The sequence below is a fragment of the Pongo pygmaeus genome, chromosome 12 (genome assembly GCF_028885625.2).
Source record: "Pongo pygmaeus isolate AG05252 chromosome 12, NHGRI_mPonPyg2-v2.0_pri, whole genome shotgun sequence".
NCBI classification, from domain to species: domain Eukaryota; kingdom Metazoa; phylum Chordata; class Mammalia; order Primates; family Hominidae; genus Pongo; species Pongo pygmaeus.
This window is the reverse complement of record NC_072385.2, coordinates 55427241-55440044: the sequence shown is the minus strand read 5'-3', so window position 1 is coordinate 55440044 and position 12804 is coordinate 55427241. Positions and strand designations below refer to the sequence as shown.

At 36.9% G+C, this 12804-nt stretch overlaps 1 long non-coding RNA gene across 1 annotated transcript in view; it reads right to left on the bottom strand.

The window, feature by feature from the left end:
- The window catches only part of LOC129030274 (uncharacterized), a 552505-nt gene that overhangs the window by 291241 nt on the left and 248460 nt on the right, over window positions 1-12804 (bottom strand). The window lies entirely within an intron of this gene.

Below are 12804 nucleotides of genomic sequence, written 5' to 3'. Positions count from 1 at the left end.
GTGGACCACACACATTTTGCTTTCCATGGTGTCCTCCCCCTTTTCTTCCTCCTCCTACTTCTTCTTCCCCTAATTTTTCTACAACCCTTTGAAAAAGTGAAAACTGTATTAGTTCAAAAGCCATACATAAGATATTTGTTGATTCCTGTTAGTATCAGAGTTACAGTGGTAGGTGATGAGTGATGCTGATAATGTCTACACATTGACAGAGCTCACAAAACTTACACCTGATTGAAAAGCACTCCAGAAGAATACAGGCCACTATAATGCAACCTATAAGTTGAGAGATTCAGGGAAGACCATTCAGTAGCATTGAACTGAGACCCAAAGTGCACCTGTGAATTACTATCTTGTCCTATTAGTGTGAAATTTGCAGTCTCTCAAAAACTGTAAATCCTAGGAAGACAGGGTCATCATGAACCTTCACCACTATATCTTTAGATCCTAGCTCTATGCCATTAATGACTATATAAATATTTGCTGAATAGATAAAGATCAGATTTTGAACAAAACTAGGGTGGAAAAGATATGTCTCAGGGTCCCTTCACATTTCTCACTTTTCTCACTTGAACGCAAGGTAGACAGCGGCTTGCTCTTTTGGTTGGTAGAGAACCAATCTGTGTGGGAAGTTTGATCACTATCATTTTGTTGGCGTGCACCCTATTTCATAAGGTGAAGTAAGGATAAGCTTAAGATGAAGACTGGGTAGTGATTTACCAATCAACTGTCACTTTTTAATTAATTGGAAAGTTCTTTCAGGTTTTGACAAGAGGCTGTCATTCTCACTTTTCATGGGTTATTTTAAAATTTTATCCCTGTCTATGCCTTTCTAAGTATTTTAGGGAGAGGTGAAAAATTCACCATCTGAGTTTTGTAGGTAAATCAGAAATGGAATCACAGATTTTAGAGGCAAATAGGTCTTTTATCCCAGATTTAATGTATATACCTCACATCTTTAATGAAGGATAAAGTGGAAAGTGCTATTCACATGACACATGGGGTTTATCTGGGTCTGGCAAAGTTAGAAAGCAGGTAACTTGACTTTAAATGCTATCTCTCTGGGGGTTCCTCTGCCTTAGTCTTTATGGGTGACTAAGTTTTTTTCTCCTGGTTTCATAGATGTTCAAGTTTTTTTTTTTTTTTTAAAGTATAGGTATATTTTATTTTTAGGTAAAATTTAAAACTTAGAAGTCTTCATCATCCTCACTAGAACCTCATATTGAACTACTGAGACTGTACCTCGATAATAGATCTCCATTTCTTTGGCTGTGACTTTTGTCTATAATACCATCTCTGATCCCTATGACTGCTGTAATAGCTTTCTGACTATTTTACTTCCATCCATGTTTTTCCACTACGGTTTTCTTGTGATTTGCATCCTGGGTTATAATTCAGAAATTCAAATCTGATCATGCTAGGAACTTGCTTAAAACCCTTCAGTAACTTTCCATAGCTGAGAAGGCTGTCTTTAGCATCAACTGTCCAAAAGTAGCTGTTCGAGCTAACTGCTGCCTGCTGGCCTAGCTGCATCATAAACCAGAAACGTTAGCTTTTCATATCAACTAGATTAGATTGGCCTTATTTCTATACCAGAAATCACACAGTTCTTTCTCACCTCCAAGCACTCAAAAATCCTGAAAGCCATACTTTCTTTCTTTTCTTTTTTTTTTTTTTTTTTTTGAGACAGAGTCTCGTTCTGCCACCCAGTCTGGAGTGCAGTGGCGCAATCTCCACTCACTGCAAGCTCTGCCACCCCGGTTTACGCCATTCTCCTGCCTCAGCCTCCCGAGTAGCTGGGACTACAGGCGCCCGACACCACACCCGGCTGATTTTTTGTATTTTTAGTAGAGACAGGGTTTCACCGTGTTAGCCAGGATGGTCTCGATCTACTGACCTCGTGATCCGCCTGCCTCGGCCTCCCAAGGTGCTGGGATTACAGGCGTCAGCCACCGCGCCCGGCCCGCCATACTTCCACAATCCTTCCCAAGCTTGAGTTACTTAATCTCCATTTTCAAGTCCATATGAAATGTCTTTTTATCCAGGGAGATACTCATGATTTTCTTGCATTGGTTAGATTTCCCCATTGACCAGGACTTATAGAGCCCCGTTACTCTCTTCCTTAATAGTTGTCAGAAATATAGAAACAGCTCAACTTGGAGCTAAAGAAGAGAGAAAGAAGAAAACTGTTGGAGATATGTTAATAATTACAATTAGCACACAAAAATATTTTTTAAAATTACTTTAGGAAATTGGAATTAAGGAATGGGTATGATTATTTGTGTCATGTATTTATTTGTGTATGCATGTGCTTTTAAATTTAAAAAATATCTTACATGTAATTTTCCCAATTACCATGTATTACTTTTAGAATCAAAGAATGGTCATTGTTTTTGTTTGTCTCATTAATCAGAACGCATGCTTAAAGAGTTCTGAAACTGTTGTTTTTATTCTAAGGACACTTGTAATTTTAGCACAGTGTTTTGAACTAAGTTGTCACTTTTATATACTTGGTAAATATAATAAAGAAAGAAACTAAAAAGAATTATTTAATAAATAAATAAATTTAATACCTTTGCCATACTCCCATGTGGCTTAATTAAAATTTATTTTTCTTCTTTTTTTTAGTTCTGTAGGGCAATTGCCTTGTTTTTCTAGATAAAAATATAGTGATAGATTAACCCACCAAATTTTCTAAAGCCGTTTCTCCTCAAGTAACATGCCTTTAAATATTTTGAAGACAAGGCCGTAAGAAGTGGGAAACCAGGGTACTGGTGAAATAGCAGGAACAACATTTTATGTGTAAGAGTCAATTTTAATACTCAGTTCACACTATATAGAGATTATCTTGTTCTAATACAAAAGGTATCAAAACCTAGTGTCAGATTCTTAGACTCCAAGGAGTAGAATTGACTCTACATGATTTTAAATTTTAAGCAGCATTTCTGAGATTGAAAAAAAAAAATCTCTCAGTAGATATTTCTTCCCTATAATTCTTTAATTATACTGAAGGAATATTCTCAAAATGCAGTATCTACCCAGTTTAAAAAAATAAAATATTTCTCTAACTAGGAAAGTAGTGTCACTAGGGACTTCAATAATCTATCTGAAGTACATATAGCAGCATCTGGATTATTTGCAATCTATTAGCTTCAGATCCAAAATAGCTTTTCTATTCCTAAGTTATCAGCCCTGTGCATTTCCTTACAGCTCTGAAGATCACACTGAAAAACAAGTGCCAATTTTCTTTAAGGAAATAAATTTAAATAATCATGGAGAATTAATTTCTCTTCAACCCAGCTAATTTTCTCCTACTACTGCTGCTGCCATGGTCGTTTTTACTAGATAATGTAGATATGGGTATAATATCATGAACTAAAAAGTGGACATAATTGCAGATTTTGGGCAAAAATGTGTTTGGGTTGGGGTGTTGATAACAAACAATGTGATATTCTCATGTTCTCAGACTTAAGAAGTCAAATGTCTCTGTAGGATAACATATTCAAGGTAATATTTTCCTGTAAAGAAACAAAGATGTTAATGTCTATAATTGTACTGGTAGAAAGTAGATTTCAGATATTATGTAAAATTAATTTTTAGAAAACAATTTATACAGAGAACTATATTATACAGAGAACTAAGCTAAGGCAAGTGTTTGAAAGGGGAAGAAAAGTGTTTATTTAAATATAGTTGTTCTGTTTTGTTCTGTTTTTGGTGTGTTTGCCAAAGTTCTCTGTTAATGGAACAATCTGAAAAAAATATGTAAAAGGGTCAATGAAATAAAAAGCAGCATATTTAATTTATATTTGAATTTAAACCTATGGTTTTTAAACTTAGGGAAATCACAGACCTTTCTGATGATCTAAAGAAAAACATAAATATTATCCATAGGAAAAAATGCAAATGCAAATAAAAACAACACACATTTCTACTACAACCCTTTAATTTCCCTTGATCCTCCCTTCCACAACACCTCCCACCCCCATCCTTCCATCTAGGCCAAGGATTCTGGTGAACCTTGCCTTAGAGTATGATCCCCTTCATGACTTCAGGTAGCAAGTGTTACTGGCATATAAATTATATTATGCAGATAAATAATAATAAGGCCAAAAATAATACACAGCAGAATTAGATTAAGAAGAGTGAAAACATCCTGAAACCAACATCTGTACTATTTAATTAAAGATGATTTTTGGAGGTTGCCGGGGCTGGGGGATGGAGGAAATGGGAGACACTGGTCCAAGGATACAGAGTGAAAGTTAAAAATGAGATGATTTTTATTTCCATCTTTAAACTCTTCATTAAAAAGTTAAAATCCAAAATAAATGCATATAATTTTATTTCTCACTTAATTTAAAATAGACCCAACTTGAAAACTTTTATTTTTAATGTATGGTGAAAATGGCTTTTCTTCCTAGTACTTATTTATAGTGATAAAAACACTAGACTGTGAATTCCTTTGGCATAAGAACAATGTCTCATTTTCTTCTTCATATTCAGCACCTTGTAAAGGATCTACCATACTTTACAAGGGAAGTAAATATTTGCGAAGGGAGAGACCAAAGGAGGAAAAAAAATAGAAGAAAGGAAGAAATTTAAGAAGTGAGAAGGAAACAAACAAAGGAATAAATAAAGGACTGAAGAAAAAATAAAAAACAGCAGTATAGCCAATTACCAACTTATTTATCAATGCACCACAAAGATCTCCCTCTTTCTGGCTTTGAGTTCTTCCTGCTGAAATGACAACTTTCTTACTAGTATGAATATGTGAAAAAGTTGCAGAAGAAATAAGATTTTATGCTAAAGAGAGCTTCCTCAAACTCAGTCAGGCTCTGTTAGACTCTTCATGGTACTGTGAATAAGACAGGATACTTTGGGCACTGGAAAAAAACATATTGAAAATGCCCCAGTTTGTGCTTCCCTACCTCTCTCCATTCTGTCTGTAGCTTTCATAATTTCCCATATTCAAACCCTTCACTTCAATATTCTAAAATTATCTCTTTCTACTCATTAGTCCATTAACTTTACTCTCCCTTTCCTTCACAGTTGATCCTTATTTATCATTGAAATGGACCTTCTTACCTACATTACTGGTGATTAAGTCATAAAAAGGTAAAGCATTTGCACTGTAAAAGAAATGCTGCTAAATCAAAGGGTTTTAATTCTAGCAATGTGATGATGTTTCTCTGTGTGGCATCTATAATCTTTTTTTTGAGAAATATTTTCCCAACAGTCCAATGTTCCTAAATATCACATAGTTCAGCCTATCCTTTCTTTGCTTTTGCACTTCACTTTGTTTTCATTTGTCTGGGTCTGTAGTAGAAGGAAGCAGTAACAGTTGGGAGGCTCTAAGGAATCCCACCAGGCTTCAAGGAGTACTGAGAAGGATTAATCTCCCCTACTGCAATTTCTAGATTTAGATTGTCTTATGTGACAGCCCATCTTGCACGACATGCTGCCAGTTGATAATGGGTACCACTTGCATAATGGATTAGTCTAATGAAAAAGGAAGGGGTTAACTGCCAGAAAAATCCAGATTTGAACTTTAAAACTACTTCATCCAGGTTTAGTGGCTTTTCTAACTTTTCTGAACCCTTGAAATGTTCTGATAGTAATAATAACTAGAAAGCCTTATAAAGATTTTATGAGATTGATTGTATAAAGCACAGTGTGACATATGCATGTTCTAAGTGCTCAGAAAATGTGGATTTCCATCTCTTTTCCAACTTACTTTTATTAGCCTTGTGTTACTAGGAGGAAAAAGACATGGTTTAATTGTTAAACTCAGATAAATATATGATAATAAATACATAAATATAGGTAATAAATATATGTTAAAATATAGGACTGTATTGTTAGAGTTTCTCTTACTCCCAACAACATCATTTTTCAAGTATTTGTGACATGTTCTTGAATGTCATTTGACTATCTGACTTTAATAGCCACATAGTATTCCATTTTAGCAACAAACCATAAATAAAATTTTTAATTCTGTATTTTTTCTATTTTTGTTTTACATACTCAGTCTTACCATTAAAGAAACAATGAGCTAAAATAATATATGTAAAATTTTATATCTAACATGACACTTGACATGGTTTGGCTCTGTGTCCCCACCCAACTTTCTCCTTGACTTGTAGTAATCCCCATATGTCATGGGAGGGACCCTGCGGGAGTTAATTTAATCATGGGGGCAGGTTTTTCCCATGCTGTTCTTGTGACAGTGAATAAGTCTTGTGAGATCTGATGGTTTTATAAAAGGGAGTTCCCCTGCACATGCTCTCTTGCCTGCCACCATGTAAGACATGAGTTTGCTCCTCCTTCGCCTTTTGCCATAATTATGAGGCCTCCCCAGCCATGTGGAACTGTGAGTCAATTAAACCTCTTTCCTTCAGAAATTACCCAGTCTTGGGTAAGTCTTTATTAGCAGTGTGAGAACAGGCTAATACAGTAAATTGGTACCAGGTAGTGGGGTGCTGCTGTAAAAATACCTGAAAATGTGGAAACACCTTTGGAATTGGGTGACAAGCAGAAGCTGGAACAGTTTGGAATGCTCAGAAGAAAACAGTGAGATGTGGAAAAGTTTAGAACTTCCTAGGGACTTGGAGGACTCAGAAGACAGGAAAATGTGGGAAAATTTGGAACTTCCTGGAGACTTGTGAATGGCTTTGACCAAAATGTTGATAGTGACATGGAGAATAAATTCCAGGCTGAGGTGCTCTTAGACAGAGATGGGGAACTTGTTGGGAACTGGAGCAAAGGTGACTCTTATTATATGTTAGCAAAGAGGCTGGCGGCATTTTGCCCCTGCCCTAGAGACTTGTGGGACTTTGAACTTAAGAGATGATTTAGGGCATCTAGAAGAAGAAATTTCTAAGCAGCAAAGTGTTCAAGAAGTGACTTGGGTGCTGTTAAAAGCATTCAGTTTTATGTATTTACAAAGATGTGGTTTAGAATTGGAACTCATGTTTAAAAGGGAAGCAGAGCATAGAAGTTCAAAAAATTTGTAGACTGCTGATGTGATAAAAAAGAAAAACCTATTTTCTGAGGAGGAATTCAATCTGGCTGCAGAAATTTGCATAAGTAATGAGGAACCTAATGTTAATCACTAAGACAATGGGGAAAATGTCTCCAGAGAAGGTCAAAGACCTTTATGGCAGCCCCTCCCATAACGGACCTGGAGGCCTAAAAGGAAAAAAATAATTTGCTGGGCTGAGCCCAGGGTCCCCCTGCTGTGTACAGCCTAGGGACTTGGTGCTCTGTGTCCAAGCTGCTCCAGCCATGGCTAAAAGGTGCCAAGGTACAGCTCAGGCCATGGCTTCAGAGAGTGTAAGCCCCAAGCCTTGATGTCTTCCACGTGGTTGTTGGGCCTGCAGGTACACAGAAGAAAAGAGTTGAGCTTTGGGAACCTCCACCTAGATATTATAGGATGTATGGAAATACCTGGATGTCCAGGCAGAAGTCTGCTGCAGTGGTATAGCCCACATAGAACCTCTGCTAAAGCAGTGCAAGGGGGAAATGCAGGGTTGGAGCCCCCACAAAGAGTCCCCATTGGGGCACTGCCAAGTGGAGCTGTGAGAATAGGGCTACCATCCTCTAAATCCCACAATGGTAGATCCACCAGCAACTTGCACCATGCATCTAAAAAAGCTGTAGATAATGAATAAAAACCTGTAAAAGCAGCTGGGAGTGGGGCTTTTACCCTGCAATGCCACAGGGGTGGAGCTGCCCAAGGCCATGGGAGCCCACCTCTTGCATCAGTGTGACCTAGATGTGAGACCTGTAGTCAAAGGAGATCATTTTGGAGCTTTAAGATTTGGCTGCTCCAGTGGATTTCAGACTTGTGTGGGGCGTGTAGCACCTTTGTTTTGGCCAGTTTCTTCCATTTGGGGAAATGGACCCAATGCCTCTACCCCCAATTGTATCTAGAAAGTAACTAATTTGCTTTTGATTTTACAGGCTCATAGGCAGAAAGTACTTTGTCTCAGATGAGACTTTGGATTTAGATGTTTGAGTTAATGCTGAAATGAGTTAAGACTTTGGGGGACTTTTGGAAGGCATGATTGGTTTTGAAATGTGGGGACATGAGATTTGGGAGAGGCCATAGATGGAATGATATGCTTTGGCTCCATATCCCTACCTAATTCTCACCTTGACTTGTAATAATCCCCACCGGTCATGGGAGGGATGTGGTGGGAAGTAGTTGAATCATAGGGGCAGGTTTTTCTCTTACTGTTCTCATGATAGTAAATAATTCTCATGAGATCTGCTGGTTTTATAAAGGGGAGTTCCCCTGCACATGCTCTCTTGCCTGCTACCGTGTAAGACATGACTTCTCTCCCCATTTGCCTTCAGCCATGACTGTGAGGCCTCCGCAGCCATGTGGAACTGTGAGTCAATTAAACCTCTTTCCTTTATAAATTACCCAATCTCGGGTACGTCTTTATTAGCAGCATGAGAACAGATTAATAAAACACTTTTAGAGTAGAAAGTCTCAGGATGGTTATATATATTTTTAAGGCTCTTATAATGAAGTTTTTTCCTCTCTCTCTTCCTTTTTTTTTAACTTTTATTTTGAGTTCAGGGGTACATGTGCAAGTTTGTTATTTAGGTAAACTTTTGTCATGGAGATTTGTTGTACAGATTATTTCATCACTCAAGTATTAAGCCTAGTACCCATTAGTTATTTTTCCTGATCCTTTCCATCTTCTCATTGTCTACTTTGTGTTAGGCCTCAGTGTCTGTTCCTCTCTATGTGTCCATGTTTTCTTATCATTTAGCTCTCGCTTATAAGTGAGAATATGTGGTATTTGGTTTTCTTTTGCTGCATTAGTTTGCTAAGGATAATGGCCTGCAGCTCCATCCATGTGCCTGCAAAGGTCATAATCTCATTCTCTGTTATGGTTGCATAGTTTCCTATGGTGTATATATACCACATTTTTAAAATTCAATCTATCAGTGATGGGCATATAGGTTGATTCTGTGTCTTTGTTATTGTGATTAGTGCTGCAATGAACATATGTATGTGTGCATCTTTATGACAGAATGATTTATATTTCTTTGGAATTACTGGGTCAAATGGTAGTTCTGTGCTTAGGTCTTTTAGGCCTTTTTAGGGTTTTTTAGGTCTTTGATAAATTGTCAGCCAGGTGTGCTGGCTTATGCCTGTAATCCCAGCACTTTGGGAGGCCAAGGTGGGAGGATCATTTGAGGTCAGGAGTTTGAGAACAGCTTGGCCAACATGGTGAAACCCTGTCTCTACAAAAAATACAAAAATTAGCCAGGCATGATGGTGGGTGCCTGTAATCGCAGCTACTTTTGCAGGCTGAGGTGGGAGAAGTGCTTGAACCTGGGAGGCAGAGGTTGCTGTCAGCTGAGATCACACCATTGCACTCCAGCCTGGATGACAGAGCAAGACTCCATCTCAAAAAAAAAAAAAAAGTGTAATTGCCACATTGTTTTTCATAATGGTTGAACTAATTTACACTCCCACCAACAGTGTACAAGGATTCCTTTTTCCCTGCAATCTCACCAGCATGTATTTTTTATTTAATTTTATTTTTTTCTATTGTTTTTGGGGAACAGGTATATTTTTGTTACATGATTAAGTTCCTTACTGGTGATTTCTGAGATTTTGGTGTACCCATCCCCCAAGCAGTGTGCACTGTATCCAATGTGTAGTCTTATATCTGTCACCCACCTCTCACCCTTTCCCCTGAATACTCCCAAAGTCTGTTATATGGTTCTTATGCCTTTGCCTTCACATAGTTTAGCTCCTATTTGTAAGTGAGAACATACAATATTTGGATTTTCATTCCTGAGTTATTTCATATAGAATAATGGTTCCCAACTCCATCCAGGTTGCTCCAGATGCCACTATTTTGTTCTTTTTTATGGCTGAGGAGTATTCCATGGTGTATATATATCACATTTTCTTTATCCACTTGTTGGTTGATGGGCATTTAGGCTGGTTTTATATTTTTGCAACCTCAAATTTTGCTGCTATAAACATGTGTGTGAAAATGTTTTTTTCATATAATGATTTATTTTCCTTTGGGGAGATACCCAGTAGTGGAATTGCTGGGTGGAATGGTAGTTCTACTTTTAGTTCTTTTTTTAAATTTTTATTTTAGGGTTGGGGGTACATGTGAAGGTTTGTTACATAGATAAACATGGGTCATAGAGATTTGTTGTACATATTATTACATCACCAGGGTATTAAGCTCACTCTCAGGTCACAGCACAATAACAACAGAAGTCAACAGGAGGTTGGCTAGTCATCTTTTCTGCTTCTCTCCCTTTTCCCACTCTCCCTCATCAAATGGACCCCAGTGTCTGTCGTTTCCTTTTTTTGTATTCATAATTTTTTATCATTTAGCTCCCACTTATAATAATATGTGGTATTTGGTTTTCTGTTCCTGCATTAGTTTGCTAAGGATGATAGCCTCCAGCTCCATTCATGTTCCTGCAAAAAACATGATCTCATTCTTTTTTATGGCTGCATAATATTTCATGGTATATATGTACCACACATTTATTTTTATCCAGGCTGTTATGGATGGACATTTAGGTTTATTCCATGTCTTTGCTATTGTGAACAGTGCTGAAATGAACATTCATGTACATGTGTCTTTAGGGTAGAATGTTTTTTATTTCTTATTATATACCCAGTAATGGGATTGCTGGGTCGAATGGTAGTTCTGCTTTTAGCTATTTGAGGAATCACCATACTGCTTTTCACAATGTTTGAACTAATTTACATTTTCACCAATAGTGTATAAGTGCTCCCTTTTCTCCTCAACCTCACCAGCATCTATTATTTTTTGACTTTTGAATAGCCATTCTGACTGGTGTGAGATAGTATCTCATAGTGTTTTTTATTTTCATTTCTCTAATGATCATTGATATTGGGCTTTTCTCATTTGCTTGTTGGCTGCATGTATATCTTCTTTTGAGAAGTGTCTATTCATGCTCTTTGCCTACTTTTTAATGGGGTTGTTTGTTTTTCTCTTGTAAATTTGTTTAAGTTCCTTAGAGATGCTGGACATTAGACCTTTGTCAGATGCATAGTTTGCAAGTATTTTCTCCCATTCTGTATGTTGTCTTTTTCTCTGTTGATAGTTTATTTTGCTGTGTGGAAACTCTAATTAGATCCCACTTGTCAATTTTTGCTTTTGTTGTGATTGCTTTCGGTGTCCTTGTCATAAAATCTTTGCCTGTCCCTAGATCCAGGATGGTATTGCATAGGTTATCTTTCAGGATTTTTACAGTTTTGGGTTTTACATTTAAGTCTTTAATCTATCTTGAGTTGATTTTTGTATATGTTGTAAAGAAGAGGTCCAGTGTGAATCTTCTGCATATGGCTAGTCAGTTATCCCACACCATTTATTGAATAGGGAGTCTTTTCCCCATTGCTTATTTTTGTCAGCTTTGTAAAAGATAAGATGGTAATAGATGTGCAGCCTTATATCTTGGCTCTTTATTCTGTTACATTGGCCTATGTGCCTGTTTTTGTAGCACTACCATGCTGTTTTGGTTACTGTAGCCTTGCAGTATAGTTTGAAGTCAGGTAATGTGATTCTTTCAGCTTTGTTCTTTTTGCTTAGAATTGCCTTGCCTATTTGGGCTACAGTTTGGTTCCATGTAAATTTTGAAATATTTTTTCTAGTTCTGTGAAGAATGTCATTGGTAGTTTGATGGGAATAGCACTGAATCCATAAATTGCTTTGGGGAGTATAGTCATTTTAATGATATTGATTCTTTCTATCCTTGAGTATGGAGTATTTATAATTAGTTTGTGTCTTCTCTGATTTTTTTGAACAATATTTTGTAATTCTCATTATAGTGATATTTCACCTTCCTACTTGGCAGTATTCATAGGTATTTTATTCTCTTTGTGGCAATTGTGAATAGGACAGCTTTCTCATTTGGCACTTGGTTTGCCTTTTATTGGTGTCTAGGAATGCTTGTGATTTTTGTACATTGATTTTTTATCCTGCAGATTTGCTGAAGTAATTTATTAGCTGAAGGGGCTTTTGGCCAAAGACTATTGTGTTTTCTAGATAAAGAATCATATTGCCTGCAAAAAGAAATAGTGTGACTTTCTCTTTTCTTATTTAGGTGCCCTTTATTTTCTTCTCTTGCCTGATTGCTCTGGTTATTACTTTCAATATTATGTTGAATAGAAGTGAGCTGTCTTACAGTGACACTGGTTTTTGTGTTTAATTGTGTGTGGGTTTTTTTTTTTTTTTTTTGGTCTTAGCTGGTAGCAGTCTTTCTTTTCTATTTTAATGCTCTTTTCAAGATCTCTTGTAAGGCAGATCTGGTGGTAATGAAGTCCCTCAACATTTGCTAATCAGAGAAGAATCTTATTTCTACTTCATTTAGGGAGCTTAATTTGGCTGGATATAAAATTCTTGGTTAAATTTTTTTTTTTCTTTAAGAATGTTGAATATAGGTCCCCAATCTATTCAGGCTTTAGTGTTTTAGCTAACAGGTCTGCTGTTAGTCTAATGGGGATTCCTTTGTAGGTGACCTGCCCTTTCTCTCTAGCTGACTTTAACATTATTTTATTTTGACCTTGGAAAATCTGATGATTATGTGTCTTGGGGATGACCTTGCGTAGAATCTTGCAGGAGTTCTCTGTATTTTCTGAATTTGACTGTTGGCCTCTCTAGCAAGATTGGGGAAGTTTTTATGGACAATATCCTGAAATATATTTACCAAGTTCTTTGCTTCCTCTCTTTCCCTTTCCGGGATTCCAATGATTCACAGATTTGGACTCTTTACATAATTCCATAATTCGTG